Source organism: Sciurus vulgaris, assembly GCF_902686455.1.
Source record: "Sciurus vulgaris genome assembly, chromosome: 14".
In the NCBI taxonomy this organism is placed as follows: domain Eukaryota; kingdom Metazoa; phylum Chordata; class Mammalia; order Rodentia; family Sciuridae; genus Sciurus; species Sciurus vulgaris.
Window position 1 is genome coordinate 71,548,989 of NC_136475.1, and position 27,196 is coordinate 71,576,184.

The 27,196-nt window shown below is 36.1% G+C and overlaps 1 long non-coding RNA gene across 1 annotated transcript in view; it reads left to right on the forward strand.

Annotated features, from left to right (window-relative positions):
- The window catches only part of LOC306643831, a 34,557-nt gene extending 11,320 nt beyond the window's left edge, over nt 1-23,237 (forward strand). Inside the window, exons 2-3 of the long non-coding RNA XR_013759075.1 lie at nt 19,951-20,023; nt 23,158-23,237. This is a non-coding gene — a long non-coding RNA (uncharacterized lncRNA). The remainder of the gene's footprint in view (nt 1-19,950; nt 20,024-23,157) is intronic.
- Nucleotides 23,238-27,196: the final 3,959 nt, after the last annotated feature.

Here is a 27,196-nt window from a genome sequence, read left to right on the forward strand (position 1 = left end):
TCAACTAATTCAGGGCAGAAACAGTTGTCCCAGAGGCGGGTCTGAGCATGAGGACTCGTGCTCTGCAACACCTGACCCCATGCTAGGTCAGACTCATGGTAGCATGTTCTCCTGAGTCACAGGCTAGACATTTTTACACAGTTCCCTTTAGCAATCTTAAAACTCCTACTATGTAGGAAGAAATGATATTTTGATTGATTTAAATTCATCCCTAATACAAAAACCCAGAATGCTTAAAGCAATTAGAAAAAAGAAGTCTCTGCTTTTAGATGATTCTCCTCTACTTTCATATTCTTTTGTTTACAGATAGCCTGCTTCCTGATTTTAAATCTATTTTACATATAAATTTTTATTGAACTATGTGATGGTTTAAACAGATTTTAATAATGTATTTTAGAAAGCTAATTTACAAAAGAAAAATCACAAGGGCCATTTGGCCACATGCCCAGAAATGAAATGGTCTTACCAAATGGTACTGAATGCACACCACCCTCCACCTTCAGCTTCCTTCCAATTTGCAAGTTACGTTTCTCTCTGTATTAGTTAATTGTAGGTTTGAGGTACACACTGCCATGTAATTTTGAGTATAATTAAATCTATCCTTTTATGAGAAAAATATGCAAAACATTTTATGTTAAAACAGATTTACCATGCTTATTATGAGTAAAAATGTGAATTCACCATAATCGGTATGCCTAATCCCTGTTCTTCTTTCTCATCTTAGAAATATAGACTATCATAAAGCTACCTTTAAATAGTTGCAGATGCTTTGCCTTATCCTCTCTTCCACCATTTTCCAGTTATATTACTCTCTCCTTCCCTATTCACATATGTACTCTTATCTCAGAATTCTCTTTATTTAATAAGTTTAATATCTGCTAGTTACAAGCATAATGTTATAAACCAGACATATAAAGTAAACTATATTTTCAAGAAACTAGTAATCCAGTAAAAAGATATTTTAGTTAAACCACTTCATTAATGCATCCATTTATTTTCTCACTATTAATAACTGAGTGCTTAATACATATCTGGTACTATACTAGAGAGGGGTTAATAAAAAAGCATTGTCTATGATACAAAGGCATTTACAATCTGTAGGGGATGTAATATATGTAATTATGTAATTAAAATTGAATGGAGTTTTATGAAGATAAAGACATTCTGAAGAAAATAAGGCAAAAGGTTCTCTCAGAGAGTTAACTTATTCATCAAAGGAGTCAGGAAGGGACAGAGAAATCAAAAGAAAATCTAACTTGCACTGACTCTTATCACATATAAAGGGGTCTGATGAGATACAAAGTGAAGAAGAGGTGTAGTATTCCCAGCAAAGGAAATAGATACACAAAAGCATCGAAATATGAAAGCTTATGGCCCATTTAGGTAATGGGAAGCCTTTCCATAGAGCCAGAACTTAAGTTCTGTTAAGGGAGAGGCAGTATCTGTAGAGTGATAGTGGATGAGGGGTCTTTCAGGCCATAATTAGAAGTTGGAACTTCATTTGATAGACAATCGAGGAATTTTATTTCACAAGTAAAAATTTTGTGACCAGATTCATATTCACAAAGGTCACACCGATTATGAAAGAATATTGGGCAGGGTAAGAATCTTGGCAGAGGAAAACAGGAGGACCTTGGAATCTTAATGTAGTAAGTATGTAGAAATGAGAAAGTCTGAGTGTGATATACTGGATTCACTCAGGTGTGAATTTATAATGTTTGGAGTTACAAACTTAATTTAATGGGCAGCCGAAAGAGAAAGTCACAAAAGCACAACACACAAAGTCTGAGAGATTCAGAAAAAATAAGGGAGGATCAGAGTGAAAAAAAGAAAACAGAAACAAATGACTTCAGGATTTAAGATGGGACCTCATGTATCCAGATCAGATCTTCCTTTACTTAAAATTAATAAATAGAGTTATCATGGAGAGATAGCTACACCCTTCAGCCTGTGGCTCCTGAAAGAGAAGAGGATTAGAGGTTCTTATTTTTAGAACCATTTATTTAGAAGTACAGTTGGAACCTTGGAAAATGCATGAAAGACAGCAACTTCTAACCCTTCCTGAAAGATAACTATAGAGACAGAATAGAGAAGATTTAATACTGATCTATCACTGCACCTACATGTGGAGGCAGAGAAAATTAAGGGATATATGGAAAAAAAACATCTAAGATTGAAGGAAACCCAATCATTGAATGAAACCAATGTGTCATGAAATTCAGTAGATAACAGACAACATGATGTTTTCAGATTTTGGTGTATACTGATATCTTTAGAAAAAACAGTCACTGTTGATGGACGTAAGTAGAATCCAACTAGCTACTAGCTATAGGTATTAGAAGTGGGGGGGACAATAAAACTTCTTTGCCTTTTTATTCATTTCCCTGTTCCTATTATGTAAGAGAGAACTGACTGTGCCATTGTTCAGATTCAGTATTGGGATCTAACCACCTCTGCTAGAAGGAAAAGTTGGCGTGTTTTAAAGCTTTTCTTCCTTCTACTCTGCAAACCAAGATTGTCATACTGAGTCAAGGTGCCTTCTTGTGATTCGGCTATTTTTCTTCTCCTCATGAATGGAAACCGTATATAATATGATCATCACTTATGAACTGAAGTCAAGGCATTGTTAAATGGAGCCTTATCAAGGGAAAAAAGGGCTCTGCTTCTCTTTGAGCATTATTTATGTGACCTAACACATAAATGAAAAATGTAAAGTATTGTGATTTAGAATGAAGTTCAGTTACTTTTTTTTTTTTCACTTTGCATTATCATTTGTGCAGTATAATGAACCCCATTCAGGAACTTTGAAAATCCTAAGGCAAGATTTGGGTATTCCTGTGATAGTGAGCCAGATATAATCAAACACCACTAAAAATCCTAACAGTAGAATGAGTAGTAAGCAACTAGATTGCAAGAAAGTTTGATACTGGTTCGCTAATGATCTTATGGTACTTTTTAGTTCTAGAATTCTATTTGTATTTTTTATGATTTCTATGTCTCTGCTGAGATTTCATAATTTTGAATTAGTTTTTATATAGAAATGGAATTTCTCTTTTCTGACCATATCCTTTTCAGATTTCTTCTCTCGACGTCCAGCAATAGTGACTACCTTGAGCTCTGTCCTATGATTCTCAGGATAATACCTTCAAATACCTCCAAAATGGGATGATTTCTGAACTCATCATTCTGTTATTCTGAATGCAGCATAGTTCAAAACATCCTCCTTTAAATACAATTCTTAAGAATGTGCCTATTAGTACAAAACACAATAAGGCTGTTATCTGCTTCTTCAGCACAGAATGCTGTAATTCATGCTGCTCAATATTGCATTTACATTTTAGTAGTCTTCAATTCCTTTAAAGTTTCAGAATAATTAAAATTATCAAGTTGTTCCTTGAGTTCATCATAAGGTAAATTTACAAATATGACTTCTCAATTGAAAGAACATCAACATAAGCTTCCTTACTTCATATATATGCAATTTATTTAGGGATGTGCCCTAAAATTATCTCCATAAATTTCAATAATTTTTATAGATTTACTCAATTATTTATACTTATTCCTTCAGGTAATACTGAAAACCTCTCAGGTACTTGGGAACACAGTGGTGAACCTCACTGACAAAGTTATTTTTCTCATCAAATTAACATCCTATTTAGAGTGCTAAATTAGACACAGGTAAACAAGTAGTATTTTGATATGATATATCTAAAATAAAGCCAAGTAATATGGTAATACAGTAGAAAGTGATAGAGGAGGCGTGATTTAGATCGAAGTCAATGCTGTTCTGTCTGAAGGGATACTTCAGCTGAAATATAAATGATAACATGGTGCCTACTGAAACCATCTGAAATCTTAGTGTTGATCACAGTCACCTTGCTACGTCTTTGATACATTTTCAGATAACTCTGTGTGCTGCTCTCATTACCTCTTAGAAAAGCTTAGAGTGAGAGACAAAGTCATGGGGTAGTTTAATAGCTTTCCCTCTAGCCAAGATGCTTCTACTAATCACTCTCATTGGATATTTTCAATCACAAAGTAATACATTCATTTAACTTTTGTGTAATGTCAATTTTTCTCCATCCAGACAAGATTTTCTCATCAGAGTATTTATGCAAGATTTTCTCATCAGAGTATTTATGCAACTATATTGTCCAAATACTGGAATATGTTCTCCATCTTGTTAACCAAAGCAATTTATACTGGCTTGAGTTTTCCCTTATATATTTCTTCTCCCTCCTTTTATTCCAAATGACAAGTGTGCACACAGCATACACATACACATGCACATTAATCAAAGTAGGGTAAAAAATTTCCAACAATGGGGACATCGCAAGTATTTATCTTCCCCCTTCCTCAAATTGCCAGGTGTCAAAAGCAATGGTAGGATACAAATGTGAGAGGAATTATTAAATAGAATGATTAATAAGTACCAGAAGTTAAGAAATTAAATGGCCATAAAAGAAAGAATTAATCAGACAAAATCAGGAAAATAAAGGATTTTACCAAACCATTATATCCTGTACAGATAAAGAATTTTCTGCCTGAGTAATGGAGACAGCATTCCTGGTCCCTAGAAACAAAATTTCTAGGGACAAAACAAAATTTATGACATCAAACTCCTGGTTGGAAAACATTCATTACAGACCTCAATGATACATGTTACTTGCACATCAGTTTCTTGGCTAGTGACTAAGAGGCAATTATTGTTACATACTTATCTATTAAATTTTACCTATGGGAAGGAAATGATCCTGGATAGACTGTGCAATCCTTTTTGTAAGCTCTTCATTAGTCATTCCCAGGGAAGGAAGTGGTCAACCTGAACAGGCCCTTCTGAGATGTCTCTTGTTGCCATGCGGTTCAGTCCATTTATGTCACACTCCTCTTAGTAAGTTATATGCTATCTTACACCAACTCCTGACAGTTGGTTGTGGAGACAAGTTCATTAAGGAAAAAAAAAATGCTTCCATCTTGATTTGAATTTATCACTCTCCACTAAATGTCATTTATCAGTACAAATGTAATATATGCACAGTCCACCCCACCAGGGAACATAGTCAATCCTAGGAGGAAACAATATTCAGTAAGTATAATGGATAAATTTAAAACTATTTACCTCACATATAAGAAATGTACTCTAGCTCTGCTTGTGATGCGGTAAGCAGCACAGAGACAATTGGTTTATATAAAGAGTTTGTATAAATTTCTAAAAATTACAGTGCACATGGAAGAATTGAGATTTGTGCATGTTAGGCCAGTGCCTTTTGGTTTTTCTATTAGACTAAAAAAATACCTTTCATATCTTTTTCCACCATAACATTTTAACCTTCTTAATACAACTATATCCAAATTTAATTGTGGTGTCAAACTGAGTATAGAGCTTCAAAAGCAGATGTTTGATAAGTGTTGGCTTTTCTGGGGGGACTGTGGCCTTGTGCTCACATGCAGTTCTCCAGTTCATGAATCCCAAGGTTATACTCACATATAAAGGAAAGAAATGCAAGAATTTTTACCTCTTCTAGTGGGAAAACAAATCAATAAAAATATTAAATAATCACTTTTATTCCTTAACACCCTGAAATAACATATTTGCTTCAACAATATTTATTAGAAGTGATGCCATTTTAGAAAATACATGTAAACATTCCTAGGCTAGGACCAGATGCCTGCAACACTGGGTATTAACACATTGATTTGGGGACACTGTATTAAGAACTAGTCTGATATTTTGATCACCATAGTTCACTTACATGACAGTTACAAGGATAAAAAGCCAAATTCCAAAGAGTTATCCTTATATATACTGAGAAAAAAATGTTTTACCATTTAAAAGTATATTGGTTTAAAAGATATTATTTTGGAAGCCCTGTGAATATAATCAGTCATGTATTCTCAAAAAATAAACTTGAAAGGTAAGAAAAATAAAGATAATACATTAATGAATGAAATAAATCTTTTCCCCTATCATCTCTAAGCTAGGTCTAACAGAAGGTAATGATCCAGTTGACAAAGTAAATTATTGTTTTAATAAGCATGTCCATTGTCTTACTAGTGGCTGAAATTAACAGTATGATGCATTGTGGGAAAGGTTTAGCAAAACCCTTTCCCCTGCTTCATGAGCATTTGGGTGTTTTTGTTTGTTGTGTTTTTTTGTTTGTTTGCTTGTTTTTTGTTAACTATCTTTGTTTCTCTGGGGACCAGCTAAAGGTAGAATGCCAACTCTGTTACCAGGCAATATTGATTATGGTAGAAATGATCCCTGACAGAAAGTCTTCATTTAGACTTGGAAAAACTACAAAGGAATGATCAAAGTAGATATGAACACATGGTTTGGGTTTTACTGAATATGTTGGCCCTTGTATCCAGACATGAACTTTTAATTGCCTCTAGAAATTGTGCTTAGAGAGATAATACAAGAAATCTTGCCTCATGTGGAAGATGAGGTTTCTAAGTGAAATGAGGCTCTAAATTAATTCACTGTGGATCTCTGCTCTAAATTAATTCATTGTGGATCTCATCTCCTTGTACCTGGGCTATCCCCTGTTGGTTGCATAAAATACTGCAAGGACTCCTTCAGAAGAGAAATACTGGTCACTGTTCTGTTGGCAAGATACAGTTCCTTTCCTGTATCATTTTGAGTAGAGTGATGCCAAATATAGTCTGTGGCGGCCTTGTGAATCTGAACCAACATTTGAGCACCATCTAAAACACACATACACATAGCCATTGCAAATTAAATTATGTTGTACATATAATGTACTTAGTTCTCCACTTTAAATAAATATTCCATTTTAAAAAACCTGATATGATATATCTCTCCTATATGTGCATATATATCATCACTGGTAGCATACTAAAGGTGAGTGCATTGGCTAAAAATAATATAAATATAATAATAAAACCAACTAAAGCTGGTTTGCTTTCTATGATTACATGTGCATGATTCTAAACAATATCAATGAAAATATATTTGTTATGGTTTGGATGTTGAGGTGTGCCCCAAAAGCTTACCTGTGAGATGATCCAGGAAGGTTCAGAGGAGGAATGATTGGGTTGTAAGAGTCTTAACCCAATCAGTGAATTAATCCCCGATGGGATTAATTGAAGTAGTAGGGTGTGGCTGGAGAAGGCTAGAATTGGAGCATGGCTGTGGGGTATGTATATTGTATCTGGAGAGTGGAGACTCTTTCTTTCTCTGCCTCCTAATGATGTGAGCTGCTTCCCTCTGCTGTGCTCTTCCCACCATGATGTTCTGCCTTACCTTGGCCCTGACCAATGGAGCTGAGACCTCTGAAACCCTAAGCCCTCAAATAAACCTTTCCTCCTCTATAATTGTGCTGGTCAGATCATCTAGTCACAGCAGTGAAAAAGCTGACTAAAACTATTCTTCACCTGAACAACCTGCTCTGAACAACCTGATTCCACTTCTAAACTTTGGTACATGCTATGACCTATTTGCCAAGAAGCATTCAGTTTTAAAGGAGATTTATATAAATCAAATGAAGTTAGAATCTAAGGCCCTGCATAGGCATAAAGGATTGCCAAGTTATTAATAATCAAAAGAATGATTCTAGATGTGTCATTTCTATCATATGGTCACATTCTTCTCTCTTTTCATGAAAGCCATTTCCAAAGAGTCTAAAACCACTATCAAAATGCACTGATTTCTCCCACCACCTACTTGACCCCCAACCCTAGAACTTTAAGATGAGGTGAACCAGGAAAGTCTGGGTACATTTTCATGAATTGGCTCAGACAAAAAGAAAATGAAACTATTCTGAATCTCCATTATATTTTCCCTATTCTTGGCATTGGATGACACAAATCCCAAGAACATTATACAGATTCCAAGTATTCCAAAAATTACTAGATAGTCTTATAATAGGCAAAGCCATTAGCGCTCTCATCTACATGCTCATTTCAATTCTTGTATAGACACAAAAGAAAAATAAAAACAAATGACATATATTTGTTAGGAAAAAGGGATCCACTCTGAAATTGTTCAAAGGGAAAGGAAAAATATAGATCTAAGGAATTTAAAACAAAACCTCTTTATGTCACTTTTTTATAATTAAACCATACTGTTTGGTCAGTTTGTCCACCGTGCCATGAGAAAGGCACCCCATCTCCATTATATTCCACTCTAGGTTGATTTCTCTGAAATTCTGTGATTCTTGTCTAAATATTCATAGGGTCCCTATTTCTTTTAAACTCATTTAAATAAATATTGGCTGTAACTAGAAACTTACAAAAGAAAGGAACATTCATTAGGTAATTCATCCTATTCCTAGGAAAACAAATCACAAGTCATGCCATAGTTCACTAAGTAATTGTTTTTCTTTCCCTCTTTAAAATGCCTTTCACATTGTAACTTTGTCTTCCCCAAGCTTAGTTACTTTCCTATATCATTGATTTTTGAAAAAGTCACTGAAATCTCTTATCTCACAACTTAATTATGCCTCTGTAAGCAGTATAAATAGGTTAGAAATTCCTTTTCCCCCTATTTCACTTAATCAAAAGTTACTTCTTCAATAAAGATCCCCAGTACTATGGTAAGCAGCTTTATGAATCAGAGAAGAGTTAAGGAGATGAATCCAAGTACTACGATATAATCAGCAAAGGACACTGTCAATAAGTGCCAGACTAATAGAATTGCTTTAAATCTTAGATAAATTAAAGTAAGACCACATAATTTCAGATACTACAAATAATTCCCTACTGGGATGAAAACTCTTGTCGACAAGATCAGAGATCAATGCCAACCAGCTATTTAAACACAAGGCATTTTTTTTCTTAAATGTTCCTATAAATGCCTTCTCAGCAATGGGGTAGTTTCTAGTAGAAACAATTCCATGTGTGTTAAAGCGTAACGTCTTTACTTATAATTTTTAAAATCTAGGAGGACTAAACATTCTTTTTTTTTTTTTTTAGAATGTTCAAGCAACTTTATTTATTTATTTATTTACTTATTTATTTATTTTTAAGACTCGGCTGTGCTTATCCCTTCCTTAGACTCTCTCTTTCTCTCTCTTGAGGTTAGGGATAGAACCCAGGGTCGCTGTACCCCTGACTATATCTACAGTCTTTTTATTCTTTATTTCAGACAGGGTCTCCCTAAGTTGCTTAGGGCCTTGCTAAGTTGCAGAGGCTGGCTTTTAACTTGCAATCCTCCTGCCTCAGCCTCCTGAATGGCTGGGATTACAGGCATGGGCCACTGCACCTGGCACAACTTTATTTATTTTTTTTAATTTTAAATTTTAATTTAATTTAATTTTAATTTAATTTAATTTAATTTTAATTTTTAATTTTAATTTTTAATTTTTTAATCATAAATTTACATAGGGCAATGTTGTTTGATTCATTTTGTTATTTTTTCCCTTCCCCCCTCCTCTCCCACCCCTCTTTTCCCTCTATACATTCCTTTCTTCCTCCATTCTCACCACCCTCCTTATCCCTAACCCTACACCTAACCCTAACCCTAACACTAACCCCTCCTAACACCCCATATGTCCTCATCCGCTTATCAGCGAGATCATTCGTCCTTTAGTTTTTTGAGATTGGCTTATCTCACTTAGCATGATATCCTCCAATTTCATCCATTTGCCTATGAATGCCATAATTTTGTCATTCCTCATGGCAGAGTAATATTCCATAATTGTATATATATGCCACAGTTTCTTTATCCATTCATCAACTGAAGGGCATCTGGGTTGGTTCCACGATCTGGCTATAGTGAACTGAGCAGCTATGAACATTGATGTGGCTGTATCTCTGTAGTATGCTGATTTTAAGTCCTTTGGGTATAGGCCAAGGAGTGGGATAGCTGGGTCAAATGGTGGTTCCATTCCAAGCTTTCTGAGGAATCTCCATACTGCTTTCCAGAGTGGCTGCACTAATTTGCAACCCCACCAGCAATGTATGAGTCTACCTTTTTCCCCACATCCTTGCCAACACCTATTATTGCTTGTGTTCTTGATAATTGCCATTCTAATTGGGGTGAGATGAAATCTTAGGGTAGTTTTGATTTGCATTTCTCTTATTACTAGAGATGTTGGACATTTTTTCATATATCTGTTGATTGCTTGTACATCTTCTTCTGTGAAGTGTCTGTTCATTTCCTTAGCCCATTTGTTGATTGGATTATTTGTATTCTTGGTGTAGAGTTTTTTGAGTTCTTTATATATTCTAGAAATTAGTGCTCTATCTGAAGTATGAGTGGCAAAGATATTCTCCCACTCTGAAGGCTCTCTCTTCACATTACTGATAGTTTCCTTTGCTGAGAGAAAGCTTTTTAGTTTGAATCTATCCAGTTGTTGATTCTTGCTTTCATTTCTTGGGCTGTGGGAGTCCTGTTAAGGAAGTCTGCTCCAAAGCCAACAAGTTGAAGGTTTGGACCTACTTTTTCTTCTATAAGATGCAGGGTCTCTGGTCTGATTCCGAGGTCCTTCATCCATTGTGAGTTGAGTTTTGTGCAGGGTGAGAGATAGGGGTTTTAATTTCATTCTGTTGCATATGGTTTTCCAGTTTTCTCAGCACCATTTGTTGAAGAGGCTATCTTTTCTCCATTGCATATTTTGGCCCCTTTGTCTAGTATGAGAAAATTGTATTTATTTGGGTTTGTGTCCGTGTCCTCTATTCTGTACCCTTGATCTACCTGTCTATTTTGGTACCAATGCCATGCCATTTATGTTACTATTGCTTTGTAATAGAGCTGAAAAATCTGGTATTGCGATACCCCCTGCTTCATTCTTTCTACTGAGGATTGCTTTTGCTATTCTGGGTTTCTTATTCTTCCAGATGAATTTCATAATTGCTTGCTCTATTTCTGTAAGGTACATCATTGGATTTTATTGGAATTGCATTGAATCTATATAGCACTTTGGTAGTATGGCCATTTTGACAATATTAATTCTTCCTATCCATGACATGGGAGATCTTTCCGTCTTCTAAGGTTTTCTTTAATTTCTTTCTTTAGTGTTCTGTAGTTCTCATTGTAGAGGTCTTTCACCTCTTTTGTGAGATTGATTCCGAAGTATTTTATTTTTTTTTGATGCTATTGTGAATGGGGTAGTTTTCCTAATTTCTCTTTCTGAAGATTCATCACTTATGTATAAAAATGCGTTGGATTTATGAGCATTGATCTTGTAACCTGCTACTTTACTGAATTCACTTATGAGTTCTAAGAGTTTTCTGGTGGAATTTCCAGGTTCCTCTAAATATATAAACATGTCATCAGCGAACAGGGATAGTTTGAGTTCCTCTTTTCCAATTCCTATCCCTTTAATTTATTTGGTTTGTCTAATTGCTCTGGCTAGTCTCAAGAACAATGTTGAATAGAAGTGGTGAAAGAGGGCATCCCTGCCTTGTTCCGTTTTTAGAGGGAATGCTTCAGTTTTTCACCATTAGAATGATATTGGCCATGGCTTAGCATCGATGGCCTTCACAATGTTAAGGAATGATCCCACTACCCCAATTTTTCTAGTGTTTTGAGCATGAAGGGATGCTGTATTTTATCGAATGCTTTTTCTGCATCTATTGAAATAATCATGTGATTCTTAACTTTTAGTCTGTTGATATGGTGAATGACCTTTATTGATTTCCGGATGTTGAACCAACCTTGCATCCCTGGATACAACCCACTTGATCATGGTGCACTATCTTTTTAATATATTTTTGTATGTGATTTGCTAAAATTTTGTTGAGAATTTTTGCGTCAATGTTCACTACAGATACTGATCTGAAATTTTCTTTCCTCGATGTATCTCTGTCTGGTTTAGGTATATTGGCTTCATAGAATGGAGTTTGGGAGGGTTCCCTCCTCTTCTATTTTATGGAATACTTTGAGAAGTATTAGAATGAGCTCTCTTTAAAGGTTTTGTAGTACTCGTCTGAGAACCCATCTTTCCCTGGACTTTTCTTTGTTGGTAGGCTTTGATGACCTCTTCTATTTCATTGCTTGAAATTGATTTATTTAAGTTGTGTATGTCTTCCTTGTTCAGTTTAGGTAATTCATATGTCTCTACAAACTTGTTGATGTCTTCAAGGTTTTCTGTTTGTTGGAGTATAGATTTTCAAAATAGCTTCTAATTATGTTTTGTATTTCACTCGTGTCTGTTGTGATATTTCCTTGTTCATTCCAGAATTTTAGTAATTTGAGTTTTCTCCCTCTTTCTCTTTGTTTAGCGTGGCTCAGGGTTTATCAATTTTGTTTATTATTTCAAAGAACCAACTATTATTTTGTTAATTTTTCCGATTGTTTGTTTTGTTTCAATTTCGTTGATTTCGGCTCTGATTTTAACTATTTCCTGTCTTCTACTACTTTTGGTGTTGATCTGCTCTTCTTTTTCTAGGGCTTTGAGCTGTAGTGTTAAGTCGTTTATTTCTTGATTTCTACTTCTTTTGTTGAATGCGCCCCATGAAATAAATCTTCCTCTCAGTACTGCTTTCATAGTGTCCCAGAGATTCTGATATGATGTGTCTTTGTTCTCATTACTTCTAAGAATTTTTTTAATTTCTCTCCTGATGTCTTCTGTTATCCATTCATTGTATAATAGTGTATTATTTATCTCCAACTATTGGAGAAGTTTCTGTTTTTTATTCTGTAATTTATTTCTAATTCCATTCCATTATGATCTGATAGAGTACAAGGTAGTATCTCTATCTCTTGTATTTGCTAACAGTAGCTTTGTGGCATAAAACATGGTCTATTTTAGAGAAGGGATCCATGTGCTGCTGAGAAGAAGTGTATTTGTTCTTTGTTGGATGGTATATTCTATATAAGTCGGTTAAGTCTAAATTGTTGATTGTGTTATTGAGATCTATGGTTTCTTTATTCAATTTTTGTTTGGACGATCTATCCAGCGGTGAGAGAGGTGTGTTAAAATCACCTAGTATTATTGTGTTGTGGTCTGTTTGATTCTGGAATGAGAAGGATTTGTCTGACCTACATGGATGAGCCAATGTTCGGGGCATAGATATTTATGATTGTTATGTCTTGCTGATTTATGCTTCCCTGAAGCAGTATGTAATGTCCTTCTTTATCCCTTCTGACTAGTTTTGGCTTGAAGTCCACATTATCTGAAATGAGGATGGATACTCCAGCTTTTTTGCTGTGTCCGTGTGCATGGTATGTTTTTTCCCATCCTTTCACCTTTCATCTATGGGTATCTCTTTCTATGAAATGAGTCTCTTGCAGGCAGCATATTGTTCGATTTTTCTTTTTAATCCAATCTGCCAGTCTATGTCTTTTGATTGATGAGTTCAGGCCATTAACATTCACAGTTATTATGTGATATGATTTGTATTCCTAGTCATTGGACTCATTTTTGTTTTTTGACATGATTTGGTTTCTCCTTTATTTGGCTATTCCTTTAGGCTAGTTCCTCCCGTTGCTGATTTACATCGTTGTTTTTCATCTCTTCCTCATGGAATATTTTGCTGAGAATGTTCTGTAATGCCGGCTTTCTTTTAGTAAATTCCTTTAGCTTTTATTTATCATGGAAGGATTTTATCTCATCGTCAAATCTGAAAGTAAGTTTTGCTGGGTATAAAATTCTTGGTTGGCATCCGTTTTCTTTCAGGGCTTGGTAAATGTTGTTCCAGGCCCTTCTAGCTCTTAGCGTCTGGACTGAAAAATCTGCTGATATTCTTATTGGTTTCCCCCTGAATGTAATCTGATTCTTTTCTCTCGCAGCCTTTAAAATTCTGTCTTTATTTTGAATGTTAGGTATTTTCATAATAATGTGCCTTGGTGTAGGTCTGTTGTAATTTTGCATATTTGGAGTCCTATAAGCCTCTTGTACTTGGTTTTCCATTTCATTCTTCAGATTTGGGAAATTTTCTGATATTATTTCATTGAATAGATTGTTCATTCCTTTGGTTTGTTTCTCTAATCCTTCCTCAATCCCAATAATTCTTAAATTTGGCCTCTTCATGATATCCCATAATTCTTGTAGATTCTGTTCATGATTTCTTACCATCTTCTCTGTTTGGTCAACCTTGTTTTCAAGATTAAATATTTTGTCTTCAGTATCTGAGGTTCTGTCTTCCAGGTGATCTATCCTATTGTTTATGCTTTCTATGGCATTTTTAACTTGGTTTATTGTTTCCTTCATTTCAAGGATTTCTGTTTGGTTTTTGTTTAGTATCTCTAACTCTTTATTGAAATGCTTTTTTGCTTCCCTTATTTGCTCTTTTAACTGTTGATTAGTGCATTCATTAATGCCTGCATTTGTTCTTTCATCTCCTCGTTTGCTTCCCTGATTGTTTAATTATGTACATTCTGAACTCCTTTCGGACATTTCTTCTGCTGTGCTGTCATTGGGTTTTATTGATAGAGTATCTAGGTTTGTTTCGGACATTTTCTTCCCTTGTTTTCTCATATTGGTCAGATGTCAATGGGACTCTGTGATACTGTAGATTTTCTCTATTGGCTTATAGGGACCCTGTAGATTTCCAGTGTATCACCTACCACCTTCAATAGCCAGAAGTCTTGGATTAATTTGATAATGCAGTGCTTCCAAAGAACACTGCCCCTAGCCCACTACTGGTTCCAGGGAGAGAGAGACCTGGAGAGGTCTCTTGTTGCCCAGCCCTGGTCCCAGAGGCTGGTTGTAGGTCAGAGGTCTTCACTGGCTTGGGGACTTGTGGCTGGCTCTGTGTAGACAGGCTCTCACTGGGCGGTTTGCCCCAAGAAGCTAGCCAAGAGAGGCGCTTCCCGCCGGAGTGGGGCTGGGCTGCTTGGGGAGGTCCCTGGCGCCCTGTGCTGGTCACTGAAGCATCCTGCGGGCGGGCCGGAGCTGGCAGCAGGGCGGGGCTGTAGCTGGCCGGGTGGGCCGAGCTGGGCTGCTTCTGTGCAGAAGGGCTCTCACTGGGGGGCCTGTTCCGAGAGGCTGGAGGATCTGTCCTTGTGGGAGGAGCCCACCGCCAGACTGCACAGAGCTGCCTGGGGAGACACTATCTGCCCTGTTCTACTCTAATAAGCCACTCGAATCCTGGCCTGCCACCCAGCTGAGCTTCGCTGGGTGGGGGGAGACTCACCCCGTGGTTCTATCTTAGTCCGAGTCTCTCAATGCCTCCCCGTCTTGAATCCTGGGTTCTGGGCTGACTGGAGATGCAGTCACCCTCTAGTCCGCCATCTTGGATCGCCCCGTGGAAAAAGCCTGCAGCTGGAGGGGAACAATGCTGCCTGGAGAGGTCTCTGTCTGCCCAGCCCTGGTCCCAGAAGCCGTTTGCGTGTCGAGTACCTCCACTGGCTTGGGGACTTGTGGTTGGCTCTGCGTCGAGAGGCTCTCACTGGGCGGTCTGCCCCCGAGAAGCTAGCCAAGAGGGCACTTCCCGCGGAGGGGGGCTGGGCTGCTTCGGGGAGTCCCTGGCGCCCTGTGCTGGTCTCTGAAGCAAACTGCAGGCGGGCCGGAGCTGGCAGCGGGGCGGTGCAGGAGCTGGCCGCTCTGCTTCTGTGCGAAGGGCTCTCACGTCCTAAACATGCTTAAGACGTCACCTGATCTGTGCTTTCCAAAGTGATTTCATGTTTTAAGAAATATATGTAATTGCTTAACTTAAAAACAAAAAATTTTGAGAAGAAGACTATATCTTGATGTGTAGTCACTAGGATGAAACTTATAATTCAACATTCAAGGAAAATATATAATCATCACACATTAGCTGCACGACAGAACTGTAAATTACAGCAAAGACTACATGCATTTGATAGGACATTTTGGTTACTGAGAACCTGATGGGCAAGGGAAGGAAGAATGTGAATTGTAACTGAAAGACAATAAAAATCAGTGAGAAAAACATAATTTTTATTTGTTAAAAATATAAACCTGAAGATAAAATTGAATAAATAAATAGATAAAATAGTGCAGGGAACAAACTCTGAGCCGTGCCTGCAACTGAACATTTGGAGTTCAGAACACTCTAGTAGGTACCATGAAGTGAGATGGAAAAAGAATACTTTACTTGATGAAAAAGTTCATTGTTATTATTCATCTTTGCCCAATGTGAATGAATCCCAGATAGTAGAAAGGTATAGGCCTTGAAGTCAGTAGAAGTGGGTTTAACTCAAGACACTCAAGACCATCATTTCCTACACATGATAGCATGGACCAATCCTTAAACGCTCTGTGATTTGTCATTTTTTTTCAATTTTAGAAATAATTTTTACCCAGATGTTGTCAAGGCAGCATTAAAATAGGCACAAAAATGTCTATGAAAGAAGCCTTCTTTGATGCTTAGAGGTGCATAAATTTTTCACAAACTGGGTGGCTTGAAACAATAGGAATTTATTCCCTCACAATTTTGAAGGGTAAAAAGTCCAATCAAGGTGATAATATGACTGCCCACTCCAGTGCACCCAGGACTTCTGGAGCTCCATGCATTCCTTGGCTGATGGCTGCATCCCTCCAGTTCTGCTCCATCTTCACATGACTTTCCTCTAGTGTCCTCTTTTGTCCAGTGTGAGGGCATCTGTCATTGGATTAGGAACTTCCCTGGATAATCCAGGATGCTATCATGTCAGATTTTATCTGCAATAATTCTATTTCCAAATAAGGCCACCACATTCACAAGTTTGGGACATGGACATAATTTGGAAGGAAATCACCATTCAACCAGCTACAAGACCTAAAACCTAAAAGTGCTAAGTATGTGGAAGATTTTTATGCTAGAACATAAATTTATAGGAATGTTTGAGAAATATAGGGAGAAATAGACAATAATAAAGACACTGATAGCAAAATTTGTCCCTAGATGACAAAGAACACCATTTTTCTAAGGCTAAAATATTATACAACTTAAATTCACCTAAGTTCTCTATTTTTCCAGATCAGTTCTAGAGAGGAGTTGTGTCCTCCCCTTTACTATTGTATCTCAAGACCTAACACAGTGTCTGTAATTGAGTGAGAGCTCAATAAATATAATTAAGAAATGAGTGAATATGAAGAAAGAAATTCACATCTGTCAAAAGTCTCAGCTAGTTGAGACAAGGTCTAGAACTGGCTATTCTGATTACTGTTGCTACCATGGGAAGACTATTTTGCATTTGTTAGTTTGTTTTTAATATAAGCTAATTGAACCACACGTTAGTACTGTAAGAAAGTACTCAGAGGAATTCATCCTGCTTGTTTGACTTAGAACTACTATGTGACTGATCAGTCATTTCAGAGAGCCTGATCACTCACAAAGCCATATGGTTCTGATTCAGTTACACTGAATAGATCAAAGGCACTCTATGCAAGATAATGCTGGGTGTTCAAAATGTGTCATGAGCTACTACAACTAGGATTATTGCACAAAGGAGTCCATGTGGTAGGATTTGGAGAGCACCAGGCAAAGTTCCTGCCAGAAAGTCTCTTCTGCCTTCTAAAAGTTCCACTGGAGATTAGTCCTTAGATCACAAAGGCAATACACTTTTGAAAATCCTCCATTAAAATGCAAATACTTTCTGGGAAGAAATCATATTTTAGTTCTCAGGCAGCAAAAATGTGTTGAACACATATTCTTCTATTCCAAAATAAAGGTACCACGTGTTAGAAGAACACAAAGAAGGAACTATTGATTCTGACTGAAAGGACAGGAAAGTGGTAGAAATTGAAATGGATTCTGAAAAATGAGTTTAATTTTGACACAGAAAAATGGGAAAAAAAAAAGTCATTTAAGTCTGAGCAAAGTAAGAAAGGAAAATACTGTCATCAGCCAGGAAAAAATAAGTAGATAAATAAGGGACAGGAAGAAAATGAGTGGAGGGGAAGGACAGAAAGTACTCCTATCTAAGTAGTCACTATGTGTCCAGCATTGTCTAAATTGCAGAGAAAGCCTGAGGGTCAATAAGTTCTGGGACAGATTTGTGGACTAGAGTACACTAAAAGATAGAGATACCATGTTCCAATCAAGTGGGTTTAGGGAAGATCAAGTCCAAAGATGAACATTGTCCATTGGAAAAGAATTCTTTGAGCTCATTTCTACCTTCTCACAAATGTCTAAGTTGATCATAGAAGCCAGCAATAAAGTTAGAGACCGGAGAGGGAGCTATCAGTCACTCTCAGGCTGCCCCAAGCTGCATCTGAGATATGCACTCTACTCAGTGCTGCCCTCAGCCAGGAAGCTCAGAGAAGGCCTGACCTTTCCCTGCATTCTCCTGGCCACCTGTCCTCTTGGAAGCTGCTCCTCCAGGCTATCGCCAGCTCCAACCCCACCCCCACTTTTTCTTCTTTCTTTCTCATCTCTTGCTTCTCTTCCTGCAATCGTCCCAAACCTTCCTACTTTATTCTCCTTACTACTTTTGTATTGGATTGATATATCTGCAGGAGGTTCTAGAGGAAATAAGAAGATATTGCTGCCAAAAGTCTTTTATAAAAGGCTAGTTAGTTGCCCCCAAATATTTACATAGGAACAACTGTCTATTTAACAGAGTTGGTGAGGAAAAAAAAAATGTTTGCCTAACTGGGGAAATTGCTTCTCCAGCGTTTGCATGGCCTAATAAAGGATTAACAGCACACCTAGCATGGAAGCACTGCTTAAAAGTCTCAGCCTGTGCTTATAAGCTCAAAATTGCTGTTTTCAAGTGTCTCCTTCCAGCTGAGCTACTTTTGTTCCCTTCATGAAAGAAACTTCCCTGGTCTATTACGGGTGATGTATGCCTCTAATTTGCTTGAACATGCAGTCATTTCTAAGGATGACTTCATACATCTTATGTAGAGCTTTTTAAACCACTTATGAAGGAAAAGTGAGTATTTAACAGCAAAATGCATGTTGGAGGGTCTCCAGTCATAAGAGTGATGTCTTAAAATGTTTTGTTTTGTTTTGTTTTGTTTTCTATATAGGGAAAAGATTTTGTTTTAAGGCTGGCTTTCTCCATTATTGTTCACACTCAAAAACAGAAATTAGTAATTTCCTTAATATTCATGTTGTCCCTGTCTAAATTAGAGGTTATGCGGAGCTAGGCACATTTTGAGCAACTGTTCCTTTACAGATCATTTAAGTAATCTGAGAAATTGGTGTAACCATGAGTCTAATAACTTTTCCTAGTTCTTTGAAAACTTGAAATATTTATGTATGGAAGATTACAATTTCCCTAATCTAATTGGAAGCTTTGTTTGGTTGTTTGTTTCTTTTATTGCTTGGTTGTTGCTTTTTTTTCCATCTCTTGTTTTGGAAGAGTTTAAGGTAACCAAAGGAAAACGCCCTCCATCTTTGCTTGTAGAGTCTCTGTTCCCTAACAATTTTTCTGCGATAACATCAGAATGATTTTTTTATCCCTCTTCTTGTTCAACAATGAACGTTGTAATTAAGAAGAGCTTTTCCGTTAGACCTTTCTTAGTTTCAAGGATGCAGTGGTTTATTAAGAAAAGAGCTGTCACTGCCATTATAGTTTGACATTCTTTTTAAAGAAAGGAGAAAGTTAGGTTTCTCCTGGAAAGGAAGAGACAGGATACCCAAGATGGACTGCTAACAGAAAGCTTACAGTGGACTGACATAGAAAAGATCATTTTTCCTCATTTCATACCACAGTATAGATTTCATTCTTCACAAAAATGAAATTCCAAGGTGATTCACAAATGGAATCTTTCTTCCTATCTATAAGGCTCGGGTTAAGCTTTGCAAATTAATGTCCTTCACAGGCGATTTAAATAGAACAGCCACCTCACTGATCTTTCGTGATCTGTGTCACTTCACAAATCCAGTCACTTGCTCCACTGATGGATGAATGAACTTTGCCTAATCTACAGTCTTAGCTATAATAGGCCAAAACTAATAAAGAAATCTATATGGAGCAACTATTTGCCCTGGTGAGAGATTACTGCTAAAGCTTCTGAATTTTGATTTTTCCTAAATTAAATAAGAAGAGATGAAGATATTACAAGATAATGAGAAAGTCAATGAAGCAGTCAGGCAATGGCCCAGGCCAAATTTGGGGTAAATATTTATTCCTTGTTATTCTCACAGAAAATGTGCCTGGTGCCTGAATGCCCAGAGCAATGTGGACCCGGCTGGCCGAACAAACTTCTTCCTCCGTAAGGTCAGTACTTACCTGATTACACCTTTAGGCTAATTTGTTTTTAATGTGGTTCTAGAAGAGGCTTTTAGAAAAATTAGACCATTTATTGGCCACTGATTACAGAAGATGTACATTGGCAGAGTGAGAAGGAACGAGAACACAGGCTTTAATAACACTTGCTTTACTAAGTCTCTGACCTTGGGAAAGACAATTTAAAATTCACATGACTGGAGGTATTTGGTGGTACTCTATGCATTGCTAAAGATCCCAACTATTGAATTCCTCCCATGTCATTTAGCTCTTCAGTGTGCCCAAAATAATGAAGCTCAGAGTGGCTGAGGGAATGAAATAAAAAAGAATGTGTAAGAGAGTAACTGGTGAAATACACAGGAGCATCAATGATTTGGTGTGTTTTGTGATTTTGACTAGTAAATAAAAATTTCACTTGAAAGTAATTTTATCCACCTCAGGAATGCAGATATTCTTATTTCTTATAATCAATATGGTCCTAAAACTTGTGTGACCCATTAGGAAATTCTTTTTAAATCAAATTATTCTTTTGCAGCATGACAAACTGAATTCTATCCCCAAAGATATTTAAATAAATGTGTGTCATAGAGACATACACATTCCATGCCCTTGCTGTGTGACTGTGGCATCTCTCACTAGAGTGGGCAGAGGATAATCCCTACGACCCCCAATTTTGGGCTTGGCCATGTTTCCTGGTTGGACCAGTGGAATGTCAGTGGACATGAAAGGAGGAGAGTTTTAAATGTGCATCCAAGTTTGGCTTGCCCTCTCACCTTATGCGTGCCAGGTACCCAGGACCATAAAGAATTAAAAACACATAAGGCAATATGAAACCTGAAGCACAACTTAAAATAGAACTTCCCTAGTGAACCCAAGACCCACAAAGCAAAAAAAAAAATAATAATAATAATAATATATGTCATAATCTCAGAGTATTGGGGTTATGACAAGCAAATGACATAGAAAAGCTGTCATTGTCCAGTGTTTTGCAGAGAACAATAGCACAAGGACCTCCTTGCAAAGCTGGTTGGATAAGAAAGAATTTGAGAAGAAAAGATGACTATGAAAATGATGGACAATTCTCAAGAGTCTGGTTTATTCCATCATAAGGATTCCTTAGTAAGTTCAAAGCTAAGCCACTGTGGTTTAGAAATTGAGAGCATCGAAGGTGAAGATCAGCCCTACTATTTCCTCTATTTAAAAAGTTAGTACATTGTGTCAATTTATTTCCTTCCAGCAGAGTATGAAGCATTGTCTTTTTATACCCTTATCCAAACTGATATATCAAATTGTTAATTTGAATAAATCTGGCAAAATGGGAAATTATATTACATTGTACTACCTTTAATTTCATATACTTACTGAACATTTTATTTATGTTTTTATCAATTCTCTCTGAATATCATTTCCCTTTATTATATTGCATGTAGTTGTTCTGTTCATATCTTCAAAAAGTTTATGTTTAAAATCCTATTATCCCAACAACTCACTGTCAGCAACATATCCCATAAGAAATAATGTCCTTAAGAATGATAAATTATATGTACAATTAATACACTATGAGAATACTTTTAAATATAATTCACAAAACTGTTGTGGGGGGAACCCTAAGTTTTCTTTGAAACTAAACTGATTTTAGTTATCATGCATTTATTAAAAATTCTAAGTAGCTTTGAAAAACATGTTCCATATGTGCTGGTATAGGACAATATCCAAGATTTATTGAAGAAATCTCAAGAAAATTTTAAGAGCAGTTGCCTCAGAGGAATGAAAATAAGAAATGGAAACCCAGAAGGAGAGGTTTTCTGGATGAAATATTTTTACTATGCCATTCTGTACTTTTTATAATGAGATCAAATTATTTTATAGCAAATAAAGAAAACATTTTATAACAGGATACAGTATATTCTTAATTTTGGGGCCGTAAAAATTCAGATTGACAAAAAAAAAGAAAACCTATACACCAACAAATAGGAAAAACACCATTAGCAATTTCATTATTGGAGAGCCATTCTGTTACATACCTATGTATATCAGAAGTATTTTCATATTGTATAGTTTTATAGTCTGTTTTTTCACTTATTAGTAGATGGTAATAATTTCCAATAATAATATTCTTCTATCACATTCATTTTTAACATTTATAAACATGCTCATTATTCTGCAATGCATAAGTAAATAAATAAAATTAGAGGTAAACTCCCCTTTCTTATCTAGGGTTTTGAACCTGTTAAGTCATACCTAGGACCCCAAAACATTTTGCAAAATCAGGGACAATTAGCTATCACTATACATATTTATTCTGATCCTTTCGATTTGGGGACTTTATACTTTTCCCATCTTTTCATTAAAATAAGTAATGTTTCATATTTATATTGCTATATCTTTGGTTTACTTTCTTAAGTCTTATTTTTACCTTGTCCTTAGTTTCAAATGTATTATTGTTCCATTAAGAGAATCATGACAATATTATATACAACACTGCTAATTTTGCCCCTCGAATTTTGTGCACAAAATTTAGGTCAAAATTGGTGAATTGTGATACTCTGTTCATTATAGGAAACGAAAAAGGTTAAGAGGTGAATATTTAAACATGTTAAAAAGAGATTAATGCAAACTTGAACTGTCACACAAATAGATGGAAAGCCTTTCCAAACCAAGAAAGGCAATGTTATCATTAAATAAATGTTCAAAAACATGCTTGAGATAATATATTGGTTGTGGTCAAATTTATAAGCCATCAAACTTCAGTTTTGGGTGAGCTTCAACATATGTTTCATAGAACAGCTTGAAAACTGCTATTATTTGACCCCTTTTTTACATACATAAATGAAAGTAAATCTTTAAATATAATGTTCTGGGTTTTTTTTCCTATGATGTAAAAAAAGTCAAGTATTAAATATTATAGTGATAGCTAATTGTGCCTGATTTTGCAAAATGTTTTGGGTCCTAGTGTGACTTAAAGGTACAAAGACCTAGATAAAAAATGTGATTTTTTTTACCTCTAATTTTATTTATTTATTTATTTATTTATTTATTTATTTATTGGCAGTACTGAAATTGAACACATAGGCACTCTATCTCTGAACTACATCCCCAGTCCTTGTTATTTTATTTTGTGACAGGGTCTTGCTAAATTGCTGAGGCTGATCTCAAACTTGCAATGCTCCTTCCTCAGTCGTCTGAGTTGCTGGAATTACAGGTATGTATCACTGTGCCTGGACCTCTAATATTTTATATGGCAAAATATATTTCATAGCAGTATTAATTTCTAGGGGCACATATCAACAAAGTTGTCACTTTTAGGAGTTGTATAAGGAACAATTATCAAAATTAGGCCATTTCCTCGTTCTGCAAAATTCTGCACAGTTTAAGAATTGTTAGACAAAAGATATTTTAAATTCTTTTTAAAGTGTGACTGAGTAAGGAACTTTAGGATCAGTAACATTTACTTATATGACTGCTGTACTCATCTCTATTATTTTTTCGATGAACAGGAAAAATAAATGGTTCTGAAATATTTATGTAATTCTGTATTCTGCATTTCTTCACCAGAATTCTAAGATAGGAAAGTAAGGTTTTGGGGGACCAACCACTTCTGAGCTGGGTCAGCCGCCCTCCAGCCTTCCCCCAGCCCTGGCCAAGGGTTTGGCAGTTTGGTGAAGGAAGGGGACGAAGGAGAACAGCAACTGCCATCCCTTCCCCACCCCAGAGGGTATCCACTCTCCTGTTGGGGCTTTCAAGAATTTGGAAATTGTCCTGGAAAGATGTTATTTCAACTGTCTAAAGACAACTTCACACATATAATGTAACAAATAAAGGTCAGAAAACATTAAGCAAAATAGAAGTGTGGAGCCCCATTAAGCAAGAAGAACATCTCTACAGGCAGTTGTGGAAGCTCTAATTCTGCAGATATATCTAATGACTTTAGAAACTATGGACAAAACTAAAAGAATACCATGATAAAGAAGTATAAGGTTTACAAGTAAAAGTAACTAAGCTGAAAAAGGACAAATTTTCAAGTTGGGTATTATTCTAATCACCTGCAGAGAACAGCTTCAGATGCACAAAGACTGGAACAATTCCAACAAAACCAATAGCTGAGAGAGCATTAGAAATTCTTCATGAAACCATTAAAGTTTTAGAAGATTGGTGAGTCTGGTACTTAAGACATCAAGGACAAGATTATGTGATCACTGTGCAGTAGCTGAAGAAACATTTGCAGAAAAGTAGCAAGAATTTGAAAATATCCAACACCAGAATCATAAACTTATTACAGAATTCAGTGAGTTTCTTTCATTTATTATTTTTTAAAGCAATAATATCTTCTTGTTAAAACTTGTTAGTAAATTGTAATCTAAAGAAAATAAGATTTTCCCTTTGGGCCATACCTGCATGTATTGATAGAAAATTATATTTAACAGCTGTCTCTAGAGTATTATTTTTATAAAATGTGAGTGATTTTGAAAAATCCATTCTTTTTTTGACAGAATTTATCCTGTAACTCTCTGTTTAAATAACTAAACCTATCATTTTGTTTGATATCTGAAAAAATCCATTCCTTTATTTGCACATTTCAGTTACCAAGAAAGAGATAGCTCAGTGGGTTCAAACTTAAAAGGAGCAATGACAGTAATGAATCCTGAGACAGGTCCCACAAAGGAGTATCACTTACACTACCAAAGCATCACACTTCTATGGTGATACAGTTCTTGATTTTGCCATCAGAGTTAGCTGAGGCAAATATGGTTGCCTACCCATTGACACAAAGCAGCAAGATAACCTTAGTCCTGCTGGGCATGGTGGTACACGACTATGATTCCAGGGACTCAGGACACAAGTAGGAGAATTGCAAGTTTGAGGCCAGACTCAGCAATTAAGTTAGACCCTGTCTCAAAACTAAAAATAAAAAAGGTCTGGGGATGTAGCTTAAGTGGTAAAGCATCCCTGGGTTCAATCCCAGAACTGAAAAGAAAAAAAAAAAGGATAATCATAGTCCTGTTCATAGCAGTGTCTGTTCAAACTATTCCTGAGTTTGGGACCCAGCACCACTTACTGGTGAAATCATGACATCCCACACTTACCAATTATCATCTGATCCAAGTATTTCCTGTTGTCCTTCTTGAAGGTCCAACTTTCTTTACAGTTCTCAGTCAATTTTCCCAGGCCACAGCAGATCCTCTAATAGAGGTCACAGCTAGTCAGGATTTCTACATATAGTCCAGGGAAATCTATTTCAAACCGCTGGGCTAATAATATATGGAAAGTAGAACTTAATATCATAGCATAAAATAAAAATTGCATGATTAACTTTTAAATTTTGGATTTCCTCTCCCTAGGGTAAATAGCTCAAACTTCAGGAGGCATACATGAAACAAATCCAAAACAGGAAATAAAAAATGAAATCTTTCCTCTCATTCTGGGATACATCTTGTCTGAGATTCAATAGCATTGGGTAGAAAGGTCTATAAAAATTAAATTGTTATTTTTTACATTCTATTTTTTACCATGTATATGTAGTTGAATTTGAGAGTCAAATTTGCAATCCCCATGTTCTCATACAGATACTTGTCTGGATCACAAGTTAGCTGCTGACAGCATGGCCAAGCTGGATTAGGCTAAATGTCTACTCTTTCACAGGATCTGAAACACCTGATCCTTGATGCAAAATTCTATCCCAGACCAAAGCCACCACCACTCCTCCTTCTATTACAGATTCCTTCTCAGGAGCCTTTTACTTCAAGATGACCTAAAGAGCTATTCCATTCCATAAGACTCATGTTTAAAAAACTGATTATCAAAAAAGCAGACTGAGTCCCTTTGTGTAAATTTGGGAGTAGAAATGCAAGAGGTACAACTGCTTTACTGAAAATCCATTTAGGATCGTCCGAACTCTACATAGAAAAAAATATGATCCTACCTAAAACTAGAGGGGATGTACAACAATGTCAACTCATTCTCCTCTTCCCCTAGGTACTGTCATGAGAAGGCAAGCAAATCTGAACTGGAATACAGAAGGAACTGGATTACTGTTAAACATCACCAATTCTTCTCTGAGAGTCTTCTAAATAAAAATCTGTACAAGGAATCACTCTTAAAGAGCCTTCCATCCTATCTTCCCACAAGAAAGCAATTCTCCTACAGTCTTTTTATTTTTAAAAAACCCATATTAAATTGTTTCATTTCTTTGGGGAGCTCACTTTAAGTGGTAATAATTTCAAGATAATTTGATAAATGAGAGAATTCTTGAATTGGTAGAAGCAATAAATTATCTTCTGACCATCACCATTATTATTTTCTTTTCTTTAGTAGTTGAGACTTGGGAATTCAATCTTCTTTGGATTCTCTGTGATAATGGCAATCTGAAGGTAGATTTCTGAATTACCATGTAATTTTTCCAGTCCTGTGGAATTCTTTTAAGAAAATAAAAAAGATACCTGAAACTTTGTACTACAATTGTATATCTTCAGCTAAGTAAGCTTTGGTTGTTCACAATACACCAAAATTGATCGTTCTTCTGAAAAACATCTCCTGGATATTTCTACACCATTTATCAGTACACTATTTTTTAATAAAACCACAGTAATCTCTAGAAGAGCAAAGAATCATGAGGTCAAATCACTGTTAAACTAAAACTGTTCAATATGTCCATTTTAAATAAAAAATTCTCCAAGCATAATCAAAAGAAACAATAAAACATGAAGTAGAATTTTGAAGCTGAAAACAGCCTGAGACTCTCTCAGAAGAGGGAAAATGTGAAATCACTTACTAAACCAAGAAGTGCCTTAAAAATCCATAAAATGTGTTTTGTCCTCATCTATGGAAAGCTCCTCATTTTACAAATAATGACACAGAGAAATGGAGAGATTTAAAAGATTCTTCAAAAGCTTTTGGAATGCTATCCAAAAATTATTAGGACCATCAACACCCACCTCTAGGCAAATTCTGACTAACTTTAATCCACGATTATTAATGGAGCTTCAGCAGTTTTTCTCTTCTTGTTTAACTCAATGGTGGCATATAATCACTAAACTAGCCCAGAGAATGCAAGAATACACATATAACAAGCACCTTTCAAATTCCCCACAACCATGCATTTTCTCAAAGAAATGAAAGACAATACTTAATGCATACTCTATCTTTCTTAATCTAGCTAAACAAAAA